Genomic DNA, 12,909 nt, shown 5'->3' with positions numbered 1-12,909 from the left:
AAGGCACAAGAGACCATACATTGCTGGAACCTGGAGCAAAAACGAAACTGATAGAGGAACTCAGCAGGTCAAAAAGCATCTGAAAGGAGGAAATGAATAGTTGTTTCAAGTCAAGGAATGGTTTTTAGCTCTTACTGAAGAGCTATTATTATGGGAAGTTTTCACCTTGTGTGACTTGGAGTTGAGCATGCAATTTATGCAAGGTTGTGTGCACAAGGGGCCACACCTCTCCCTGTAACTCAATGAAAACAGTCACAGATCTAGCACACAGTGCTGATTCCATACCGATGATTACACATTGAGGAAGTTGAAACCAGAATCTTATTGCCATCCTACTTTCTACCAAAACCAATTATACATATTTTTTCATCACCAAATATTCTGCATCAGATTGGTTTAATAAAATTAAAGAACGGTAAGAGTCTTCCGGCCCTTGAGCCCATGCCCGCCAAATACGCCAATTAATCTACAACTTTCATACAATTTGAAGGGTGCAAGGAAACCAGAGGAAACACACACACACATGTGGAGAGAACATACAAATACTCTTTACAGACAGCACGGAATTCGAACCCTGTTCACTGGTGCTGTAACATTGTTGCTCTGACTGCTGTGCCAACCATGTCACCCAAAGCAATAGAGGAACATGCAACTGATTCAAATTAACGTTAGGTTTTACAGTGTTTTTACAATGAGGAAATTCAAGTAATTGTGACAATCTTGATGTGTAGCTAATGCACAATTTCACTGGAACTTTGACTTCCCCTTATTAGTTTAACTGCCTTGTAATATATTCATAGGCTTCCAGGATCATACGTTTATTTGGTGGATCAGTTTCCATAGTTATATCAAAAGTATTTTGTGATTTATGATTCATACATCCTAAGAATTATTTATTCTTTTAAATCTTGCCTACTGTTCGCATGAAAGTGTCTTCTGGTGTCTGCAGTATTTTTATTGAGCTGCTCTTAGTGTCCTTTTATCCCTCCATTTAAGTACCATTAAATGTTTATGAAGGAATGGAAGCTTATATGATCCTACTCTACTATGTTTTACAGTGAATAACTACTGAGACAAGGGAGGTTTAGTATCTAGGGAGTAATGCAGGATTTATATTGGCTCACAGTGTTTGTAAATTGGTCTGATGTGTGCACTTGCCTCACAATCTCAAAGAAGTTCCTAGTTTGTATGTGGCAGTGTGGGCATTTAGTCTGAGAGAAGGAGTGTTAACTTGGGTCAGTGTGTAGGAAAAAGTTTTGGGTGTTCATTGGCTCATGGTAGAAGGAATTAGTGAGGGTATGCATGATCTCACATTGGTGGGAGGATGTGTGGGTTGTGTACAAGTGCAAATTAACATGGGTTAAGTACTGGCTCATGGTCAAAGGCAGGTTTTGTGACTGACCAATGTTCCATGATCTTGGGAAATGCAAGACTCTGAATTGGAGGGAAGCAGTATGGTGCACAATGACTCAGTTTTAGGAATGCAGAATGCAGCATACAGCGGCTCAACTTTTAAAGAACAAAATGAGGTCTGTGCAGAGTCAAGATCCGAGCGATGAAAGGTGGATTATGCACTTGCTCATTGAGATTCAATTCGAAAACCATATTTGGTTTTCCATGTGTGCTACTTTTGCAAGAATTTAGGGATAAAAGTTCAAAGTTCAAATTTATTGTTGGGTACATCACATACAACCCTGAGATTCTTTATCCTCCAAGCCAGGCAGAATTTCTACTTATCAGTCTTGCAAAAAACTGTACTGAAGAAAAGTAAGCAAAGAATGAAATGTGAACAAGCTGTGCAATATGGAAATAAGTATTCAATAATAATTAATATACAAAGTAAGAGTCCTTAAATGAGTCTCTGATTGAGTTTAACATGTCCCACTAATCATCTGTATAAGTCTGCCAAAGTTTTTGATGTCATACCAAACCTCTGCAAACTCATGAGGAATTAGAGGTGCTGACATACTTTCTTCACTATGACATTGGTGTGGTGCGTCCAAGCAAGCTCCTCCGACATGTTAACTCGCTGAAACTTAAATTTGCTCACCCTCTCCACCTCTGATTCACCAATGATTACTGGATCGTACACCTCTGGTTTTCCGTTCTTAAATTTTACACTCAGCTCCTTCCTTGGTTTCGGTGACATTGAGTGCGAGGTTGTCGTTGATGCACCATTCAGCCACGTTTTCAATCTCCCTCCTGTATGCTGACTCTTCGCCCCTTTTTATGTATCATCAGCGAATTTGTACATGGTGTTATTATCATACCGAGCCACACAGTCTTAGATCCAAAGTAGGGGGCAAAATATGCAGCCCTGTGGTGCTCCAGGGCTGACAGACATTGTGGAGATGTTCTACCAGTCCTCACTGGAGGTGAGGAAATCCAGGATCCGATTACACAATGGAGTATTGAGGCCCAGGTCTTGGAGTTTTCTGACCAGTTTTGAGGGGATGATGGGGTTGAATGACAAATGTATTCGACAAAGAGCATCCTGATGTATGCCACTTTGCTGTCCAGGCGTTTCAGGACTTTGTTGGAGCCAGTGAGATGGCATCTGCTGTAGACCTGTTGCTATGGTAAGTAAATGGAATGGATTCATGTTGCCACTCAAACAGGAGCTGATAGGGAGTTTATAGTCATCTCCATTTGTATGAAGTGTGCATTATGTATCTTCCTCATGAAAACTGATGCAGTGCAAAGGAATTCAAGAGGCTGGAGTTCAGGGTTTTTGGTATTGTGTTTCAAATTGCAGCATTAGCTTTGTACTTTTTGACACTTTTTTTGCTTTAATACATCGCTTTGTGGAATATTTTAGCATTTTTTATTTCTTGCTGCTCCAAAAGATTCTCTAAAATTTGAAATGTTTTTTTTGTGACAGTTCTAATATGACCCACTAAATGTGGACACAATCCAATTTCCCTGATTCCATCAAGCTTGCCTGCCACATTAGCTCATGATCCAAAGAAAGACCCTGACCCCTGGCTGATGTGGTGATCAAAAAAAATCAAGACAAAGCTATTTACTGGGCACTGTAAAACAGCCATTCATATTGTGTCACTCCTTGTGTCATAGGAAGCCAACTCTGTTAGGGAGTTAAAAGCAGTGTATGCTATTGTACATTTTTATTAGAACCTAACAAGATCAGCACTGGCTGAGCTGGAGCAGTCTATCTGCTCATGAGATTAGACACACAAGATGGTTTTCTACATGGAAAATGAATAAAGGAGCACGCTGCTGGGTAAATGGCATTACAGTACTATTAGACATGACTGTAGGTGATATATGGGAACATAGTTGGGGCTGTGATTTAGAAACAATTCCATGAAACTTGTGCTTAGAAAAAACAGGAAAAAAATGTATTAGAGTCAGACTAAGTACAACATTTTCAACTGTCTTAAACAGGATAATAGTTGTCAGTGAAGACTAGATACCACTTTGAAGGAAACATGATTGGACATCAAATTGAACTGAGTGTTGTACCAGGATCTCAGAAAGGCTTCAAGGATGTGCACAATTTTTGATTCAAGCTTCATGTTCAACTTTATTGTCACAGGTACAGTAAGAACATTTGTTTTGTGAGCTGCCTAGCTCATCAACCCATATATAGTTAAAACCAGAAAACAGACTGCAGAATTGTAGAAATAGATCAGTTGGAACAGAGCAAAAGCAACATTATTTTAGTATTGTGAAATTTGTTCAGGAGTCTGATAATTGCAGGAAAGAAACTGTTCTCGAATCTGGTTGGAAGCGTCCCGCATTTGTTAATTTTTATCTTACTTGGAAGAGGGTGAAGAGAATGTGGCAAATGAGAAGAGTCTTTTAATATGTTGGGTGTTTTTCTGAGGCAGTGGGAAGTGTAGATAGAGTCGATGGAGGGGAGGGAAGGGAAGGTTATCTGATGATACGAGATGCATTTATCACTTGCAGTTCTGGGTGATGCATTTGCCGAACTATGCATCCTGACAAGGTACTTTTTATGGTGCATGTGCAGAGTGACATGCCAAATGTCCTCTCTTTCTTGGCCATTGTGTCAAAGTGGTTAGACCAAGACAGGTCTTTGGAGGTGGGTACTCCAAGGAACTTAAAGCAGTCTACTCAGTCCACCTTAGCAGCATTGATGCAGATAGGGGTGTGAGCTGCAGCACTCCTCCAGAAACCCAAGACCTGCTCCTTAGTGTTGCTGACATTGAGGGAGAAGGTGTCCTGACATCAAGCCATAGTTCTTCTATCTCCCCACTATATTCCAACTTGTCTTTGTTTGAGGCCTGCTCTTTGAAGGAGGTATCATCTCCAAATTAAGCAACGGAATTGGAGCAATGTTTGGCCATATTTATAGCTGTATAAGAAGTATGGTAGGGGATGACGATGGCACACTGATTATTTTTTACAATAAAACAAAACAACTCCCACCCCCAACTTCACAGTATAAATCCACACACCATCAGGGCTTACATGTTAACCCAGAAAATGCCACCACTCAATTGGCTACCCCGCGGAGTTGAGGCAGCAAGTCTCAAGAGTAAAATAAGGCCTATTAAGGGATATTAATATCTCGTTCCACATAAAATACCTTAATCATCAAGAATTCTATATGGGGAAGTCACCTGCATTCATACCTTAGAAGTATTCATTATTATTCTTTTTATTATTTTATTTATAAATACAATTGAGCCCTTATATGATTCAAATATGTCTGGCATATCTTAATTATTACCTGTATGTCATATTTGTTCTTTACATTATATGTAATTTTTTTCTATAGTTATTCAACTATTCATCTCAGCAGTCCATCATGCTATATGTAGAGGGGAGCTGGAGCTCCAAGTAATTGCAATACATTTTTTTTTAATCCTCTGCCTAGGCTATTTTAACAAATGAAATTTGGAATTTTGTCAGTTTACTTAGTTCAATAAAATTGCCCAAAAGTTAAAACTCTGGATTACCCGTGAAGTTCACTCCTGTTACATTGTTAATATTTCAATAATATCCTGCCAGAAAGGTCTCACCTTCACACACGACCACAAAGCAAGCAAGAACGTTCCTATTTCTGTCCCACACGTAAAACACATCTCCGATATTTCAGAGTTTGATCTATGCAATTTCTGTGGTGTGATATATAAATGATGTAGAAAATTATATTGCACTAATCAGTATCTTGCATTTATAATTGATGTCATATTATCCAAACACCAATCAGACCAACATCTTTCCAATATTGCAACAATAAAGTTTGCTTTTCAATAATAAATACAAGATGTGTTTTTTTTTAAATACAACTTTTACTTAGTCCCATTCTAAATGTTCTTTACAGTCTTCCTCTTTGGCAGTCAGCCTTTTCATAAACCTCGCAGGAAGTCTTCCACCTTAGTCTTGAAAAATCATCGATTACCTTCTGCTATTTCTACCCTCGCAGTCATGGGGTATATCATCGAATATTTGGAATGCAATTGTCATTTTACATTGTTAAACTCCTTCCTTTGCTTAATCAAAGTAGGATTAAAACCTTGAAAAAAATATCACTTTTTCATGGTCAGTCTTGTGCAGTCCATTATTTTGATTATGGTATTCGCATGCTATTCCCAGAATTGTCTCCCATTCCCAGTAGCTCAAAAGTCTTACTAGGACCAGTCGTGGTTACTGATCGCTGGCTCCCTTGGATCCAAGGGTCTGGTGAGCCCTTTCAGTATGCAGTTTTTCTCTGAATTTGTCTTCTCCCAACACACACGGGATCCATAATTCAGAGAAGTTTACTGGATCTCTTCCCTTGATTCCTTCTTTCAGTTCAATAATCTGGATGTTATTTTGTCTACTAAAATTTTCTATGTGATCGATCTTGTCCAGCAGACCTTGTCTGTCCAACTCCCACTCCTTCACATCTTTCTCCAAAGCTTTTAGCCAAGTCTACTTCTGCTTGGGTCATTCTTTCCATTAAATCTTCAACGATTTCTTTAATTTCAATCATGTCTCTCATTACATTCTCAACACCAACAAATCAGTTGCTCAAACCTGCCACATTGTGTGTGTGTGTGAGTGTGTGTGATTGTGTTTCTCTGTGGCGGTCGGCTACAATTGGTGACCCCGACGGTTTAGAAGGAATCTAAACCTAGCAATGGAGAACGAAGTAGCAGTCAATGCAGTTGGCCTGAAGCTCCCAGCCTTCTGGACAATTCGACCAGGCATGTGGTTCGACCAGGCGAAGGCTCAGTTCCAGGTTCAGGGCACCATAGCAGAGACCACCCGGTATTACCGTGTGGTCACCCATCTGGATCCGCAGACAGAGTGGCGAACTTTATCCACAGGCCACCATGGGAAGGCACTTACACTGCCTTCCAAGAGCTATTAACTGGGACGTTCGGTCTCTCGCTGCGAGAGCTAGGAGCACGTTAGCTCCACTGGAATGGGCTTGGAGACAGATCCCTGTCAGCACTCATCAACGAGATGCTGGCCCTCCTGGGAGATGAGCAGCCCGGCATCATTTTTGAGCATGCGTTCCTGGAACAAATGCTTGAAGACATCCAACTGCTTCTGGCGGATGTGGATTTCACTAACCCCCGGAAAGTTGTAGCACGGCCAGACATTCTGTGGAAACAGAAACAGAAGTCTCGGCTACGGTGGGGCTCATAAAGAAGTCCTGCAATCAGACCAGAGCAGTCCCAAACAAGGAACAGCACATGAGAGGCAGGAGCGAATCCAGCAGCAGATGATGTTTCTACTACCAGAGATGGGCCACCGAGGCCCGGCAATGCCAATCTCCCTGCGAGTTTCAAGGAAATTACAAGGCCAGCCATCGCTGATGGCTACGACGGCTGGCCACCAAGTGAGCCTCCTGCACGTCTGGGACCGCCTGTCCGGCAGACGCTTCCTGGTGGATACAGGAGCAGAGGTCAGTGTGATACCCCCAACAGGGTTGGAAACTAGGTGCAGGCTAACGGGACCCATGTTGAGGGCTGCCAACAGCAGTATACGGACCTATGGCACTCGTAGGACAGAGCTGCAATTCGGGGGCAGGCACTTATGGTGGGAGTTCACGCTGCCTGCATTGGAACAACCATTCCTCGGAACGGATTTCCTACAAGCCCACAGCCTCCTAGTGGACCTTAAGGGTAAGCGACTCGTCCACACAGAGACCTACCAGACCATCGCACTGAGGGGCGCTAAGTTTCTGGGAATGCCCACCTGAACTCCGTCTACAGCTCGGAGGATGAGTTCCCGCCAATCCTTTCCCCCTCAGTTTGCAGTGGAGATGCCTCAACATGGCGTCAGACATCACATCCTGACCAAAGGCCCACCTCTCCACGCAAGGGCGAGATCACTTCTTCCAGAGAAGGTCCAACTGGCCAAGGAGGAGTTCCGCAAGTTCGAGGAGTTGGGTGTTGTCAGACAGCCCATGGGCCTTGCCCCTGCACATGGTGACTAAAGCAACTGGGGGCTGGAGACTATGTGGCAACTATCGCCAGCTCACCGAAGCCACCACCCCGGACCGTTACCCCATGCCACACATCCAGGATTTTGCGGCAAACCTGCATGGGGCAACAGTATTCTCAAAAGTGGACCTCGTGCGAGGATATCACCAGATTGCAGTGCATCCTGATGAAATCCCTAAGACGGCCATCATCACTCCATTTGGGCTATTCGAGTTCCTGAGGATGCCATTCGGGCTCAAAAATACGGGACAGACATTCCAGCGACTAATGAGCGCAGTGGGCCGACACCTGGATGGCACTGTCGTCTACCTCGACGATGTCCTCGTGGCAAGTAGAACCCAACAGGAACACCTTCAGCACCTCCGAAATCTCTGTAATCGTCTGCAGGAGTTCAGCCTCACCATCAACCTGGCCAAATGCCAGTTTGGACTGAACGCCAGCGACTTCCTGGGCCACAGGATTACAAAGGACGAGGCCACACCACTGTCTGAAAAGGTAGAGGCCTTCCGCAGCTTCCCGAAGCCCAGTCCAACCAAAGGTCTGCAGGAGTTCGTGGGGATGATAAACTTTTTATCACAGGTTTATCCCAGCAGCTGCATGAGTGATGCGCCCTCTGTTCATCCTGATGTCCGACAAGGAGAAGAACCTGACCTGGGACAACAAATCCGCACGTGCGTTTGTGGAAACCAAAGAAGCCCTGGCCAAAACTGCACTCCTGACCCACCCCAGACCAGATGCACCCACGGCCCTCACAGTCGATGCCTCAGGAACATCTTGGTGGAGTCCTGGAGCACCAGATAGAAGGAAGTTGGTACCCATTAGCTTTCTTCAGCAAACATCTGCAGCCCCCTGAACTAAAGTACAGTGCTTTCGATAGAGAGCTGCTGGTGCTGTACTTAGCCATCCGCCACTTCCGGTACTTTCTTGAGGGAAAGGCTTTCACGGACCACAAACCACTGACTTTCTCCCTGGCTAAAATGTCCGATACCTGCTCAGCCCGCCAACAGAGATACTTGTCTTGCATCTCGGAGTACACCATCGACGTCAAGCACATCTCGGGCAAAGACAAAGTGGTCACAGACACCTTGTCAAGATACAGCATCCACTCCCTGGTCAATGGTCTGGACTTTCCAGCACTGGCAGAGTTCAGCAGCAGGATGACGAGATCCCGCAATCCAGGACCGCTGTCACAGGCCTTCGGCTTTAGGACGTTCCAATCGGCACAGGTACTACAACCCTCCTGTGCGACGTGGCCTCCAGGCAGGTTCAAACTATTGTCCCAACGGTATGGAGGCGGCGAGTTTTTGACTCCATCCACGGGCTGGCACACCCATCCATCAGGACTACAGTCCAGCAGGTGGCCAGCAAGTACGTGTGGCATGGATTGCAGAAACAAGTCCGGGGGTGGGCCAAGGCGTGTACGCAGTGGCTAACAGCCAAAGTGCAGTGACACACCAAGGCCTTTCGAGCCAACAGAACGCAGGTTTGACCACATTCACGTGGACAGAATGTTACTCTTGCCAGTCTCTCAGGGTTTCTGTTACAGAGGTCGACCGCTTCCCCCTGGCCGACACATCCACCAGGTCCTGTGCCAAAGCACTCCTCTCATCCTGGATTGCAAGATTAGGACTGCTCCAGCACATCACTTCTGACCGAGGCGCACAGTTCACCTCCAGTTTGTGGACCGACATTGCCGATCTGTGGGATGCTCAGCTACACCATAAGACAGCATACCACCCTCAAGCCAATGACATGGTGGAGCGTTTCCACAGGCACCTCAAAACTGCTCTCATGACCAGACTCAAGGGCCCTAACTGGGTGAACGAGCTACCATGGGCACTACTGGGCATCCGAACAGCGCCAAAAGAAGACCTCTGCGCATCTTCCGCTGAACTTGTCTACGGAGCCCCACTCACGGTTCCCAGGGATTTCGTTCCACAGGCCAGAGAACAGCAGGAGGAGACAGGACAGGCTGCGCGAAGAGGTCAGTAACCTGGCTCTGATCTCACCCTCCAGTCACGGACAAGTCAAGTCCAACATCCCCAAAGAACTCAAGGACTGTGACTAAGTGTTTGTATGCAGAGGACCCCACTGTTCACCACTGCAGAAGCCATACGACGGTTCCTTTCAAGTCATCCGGAACAACGGAACCACCTTCGAGCTGGACATTGGTGGTAAACCAAAGGTCTTCACTACGGATAGGCTCAATCCTGCCGACATAGACCCAGCAGAACCCATGGAGACACCAACATCTCGATGCAGAGGCAGACCACAAAAGTCTTTGGGGTCTATACCTATAGACACTATAGACTGTAACACCAGTTCTGGGGTGGAGGGGGGGGGTCATGTGGCGGCCCGCAATTGCGGAGATTAGGACGGCACATCATGCGGCAGCAGACGCAGACAGAGATCACTAAAACAACCCCTAGGACAACAAACCAGCGGGGGGGGGGGGTAGAAGCTGGGGCAGCATCAGACCAAAAACCCTAAAATGGCATTGGTCAAGCTGCCCAGCTAACTAAGCAGAAACAGGCCTGGGAAGAAGGGCATTCATATGCATGGATGTTCCCGCCCCCTATTGTTATTCATATGGTTGACTCAGTCAATCAACAAAAATGGCGGGAACTTGAACAGTATAAAAGCAAGCAACCTTTCCAGCCCTAATAAAGGAGTGAGGTTAACCTGCCACACTGTGTGTGTGTGTGTGTGTGTGTGTGTGTGTGTGTGTGTGTGTGTGTGTGTGTGTGTGTGTGTGTGTGTGTGTGTGTGTGTGTGTATTTCTTTGTAGCGGTCGGCTACAGTTTTATATTAATGTCTTTGATAATGGAATAAATGGCTTTGTGACCTTGTTTGAAGATGATACAAAGGAAGGTGGAGGAGCAGGTTGTGTTGAAGAAAGTGGGAGGCTGCAGTAGGACTTGGAGAGAATAGGCAGAGAAGTGGCAAATGAAATACAGTGCCGGAAAGTGTACAGTCATGCACTTTAGTAGAAAATATGAATGAGCAGACTATTTTTTTTAAACTGGGGAGAAAATTGAAAATACCCAGATGCAAAGAGTCCTGGGAGTCATCGTACAGGATAGCCGAAAGGTAAACTTGCAGGTTGAGTCAGTGGTGAAGAAGCAAATGCAATGCTGACATTCATTTCAAGAGGAATAGAATTTCTGAACAGGGATGTGATGTTGAGGTTTTATAAGGTGAGATCTCACTTTTGAGTATTGTGAAAGTTTTGGGTGTGATAACATTGGAGTGGATTCTGAATAAAATCAGTATCCAAATCAAAATTTATTGTCATGAGCAAGTCATGAAATTCATTGTTTGCAGTTGCATCACAGTGTAAACATTCATATAAACCACCATACAAAAATAAATAAAAATAGTGAATGAAAAGTCAAAGTAAGGTAGTGTCTTTAGTTCATTGGTCATTCAAGAACCTGATGGCAGTGGGGAAGAAGCTGTTGATGTACCGCTGAGTGCTCATCTTTAACTCTTCTACCTTTTACCCAATGGCAGCAGAGTGAAGTAGGCATGGCCTTGATGGTGGGGATCCTTGAGGATAGAGGCTGCTTTCTTAAACACCACCTCTTGTAGATGTCCTTGATGGAGTGAACTCTAGTGCCCGTGATGTTGCAGGCAAGTTAACAACCCTCTGGAGCTTTTTTTCTTGTCCTGAGCGTTTGCACCACCATACCAGAATGGTCTCCATAGTACACCTGTGGAGGTTTTCGAGAATCTTCAGTAACATACCGAATCTCCTCATACAAAGTATAGCCACTGTTGAGCTTTCTTCATGATTGCACGACGTGGAAGCTCCAGGACAATCCTTGGACACCCAAGAATTTGAAGTTCTTAACCCTCTCCCTTGATGAGGGCTGGTTTGTGTTCTCCTGAAGTCCACAATCATCTCCCTGGTTTTGCTAATGTTGAGTACAAGGTTGTTTGTGTGATACCATTCAATTAGCTGATCGATCTCCCTCCTGAATGCTTCTTCATTGCTGTTTGTGATTCTGCTGACAACCGTGCTGTCATCGGCAAACTTGTAGATAGCATTGGAATAGCGCCTGGCACACATTCATGGGTGTATAGTGAGTAGAGCAGTGGGCTAAGCATGCATGCTTGAGGTGCACCTATGTTGATAGTCAGTGAGGAGGAAACATTGTTTCCAATTTGTACAGACTGTTGTCTTCCGATGAGGGTCCAGTTGCAGAGGGGTAGGTGCAGAGGTTTGGGGTTTGGAGCTTGTGACCAGCGCCGAGGAAATAATGGTGTTAAAGGTTGAGCTGCAGTCAATGAAGAGCACCATATGTATGAGTTGCTGTTTTCAAGATGATGCAGAGCTGAGTGGAGAGCCAGTGGTTCACAAGCTTGATTCAGGGAATGAAAGGGTTATCACAAGGAGCATTTGGCCTGTACTCGTTGGAATTTAGGAAGAGTGAGAGGGGATTTCATTGAAACATTTCAAATGTTGAGGGGAAGGGCATGGGCAGAGTAGATGTAGAAAGATTGTTTCCTCTGGTGGGAGATTCTGGAACAAGGGAGCACAACTTAAGGATTGAAGAGTATCAACTTAGAACAGAGATATAGGAGAATTTCTGTAATGTGGAATTTGTTGCCATATGCAGTTGTGGAGGCCAAGTAATTGAGCATATTTAAGGGAGAGTTGATAGGTTCATGGTTAGCCAGAACCTTAAAGGTTATGGGGAGAGGGGCAACATGGTTGGCATAGAGGTTAGCGTAAAGCCTTTATGGTGCCAGCATTCGGGACCGAGCATTCAATCTCATGCTTTAAGGAGTTTGTGGGTTTTCCCTGGGGGCTCTGGTTTCCTCCCACCGTTCGAAATGTACTGGGGGTGTAGGTTCTTCTTCTTTGGCTTGGCTTCGCGGACGAAGATTTACGGAGGGGGTTAAAGTCCACGTCAGCTGCAGGCTCGTTTGTGGCTGACAAGTCCGATGCGGGACAGCCAGACATGGTTGCAGCGGCTGCAGGGGAAAATTGGTTGGTTGGGTTTTGAGGGGGAGGACGTGGAGGGGGAGGACGTGGAGGGGGAGGACGTGGACCTGTCCTCGGGCCTGCGCAAAGGAGCTTTTAGGTGGAGTGCAGTGTGCGCAGTACTGGCCCCACCCTTTACACCCATGGTTCGTGTGCCGTGGCCAAGCAAGCTGGGACGTGGCAGCGAGGTCCTTGGGTCGTAGGTTTTATATCGGAGTGGCCTTCTCCTATGCAGGTTTCTTACCCGGGCTGGAGGGGCCTGCCTCCCCTCCTAGGTAGGTCCATACTGCCCGGACCGGGGCCGAGGCCGCCGCAGCTCTCCCTGTGCCCGGACTGGGGCCGCTGCCTCCAACTCTCTGCCCGGATCGGGGCCTCCGCCTGCCTCACTCGACCGAGGCCGGGGCCACCGTCTCCCCCTTGCTCCTGCCCGGATCGGGGCCGCCGCCGCCGCCTACCCTCCGCCCGGACCGGGGCCGGGGCCGCTGCTGCTCA

General features: G+C 45.9%; 1 protein-coding gene across 11 annotated transcripts in view; it reads left to right on the top strand.

Annotated features, from left to right (window-relative positions):
* Positions 1-12,909, top strand: part of LOC138763404 (acyl-CoA-binding domain-containing protein 6-like) — a 552,989-nt gene that overhangs the window by 471,077 nt on the left and 69,003 nt on the right. The gene's annotated exons all lie outside the window — the stretch shown is intronic.

Source organism: Narcine bancroftii, chromosome 5 (genome assembly GCF_036971445.1).
Source record: "Narcine bancroftii isolate sNarBan1 chromosome 5, sNarBan1.hap1, whole genome shotgun sequence".
Taxonomy (NCBI): domain Eukaryota; kingdom Metazoa; phylum Chordata; class Chondrichthyes; order Torpediniformes; family Narcinidae; genus Narcine; species Narcine bancroftii.
This window is presented reverse-complemented; position numbering and strand designations above follow the sequence as displayed.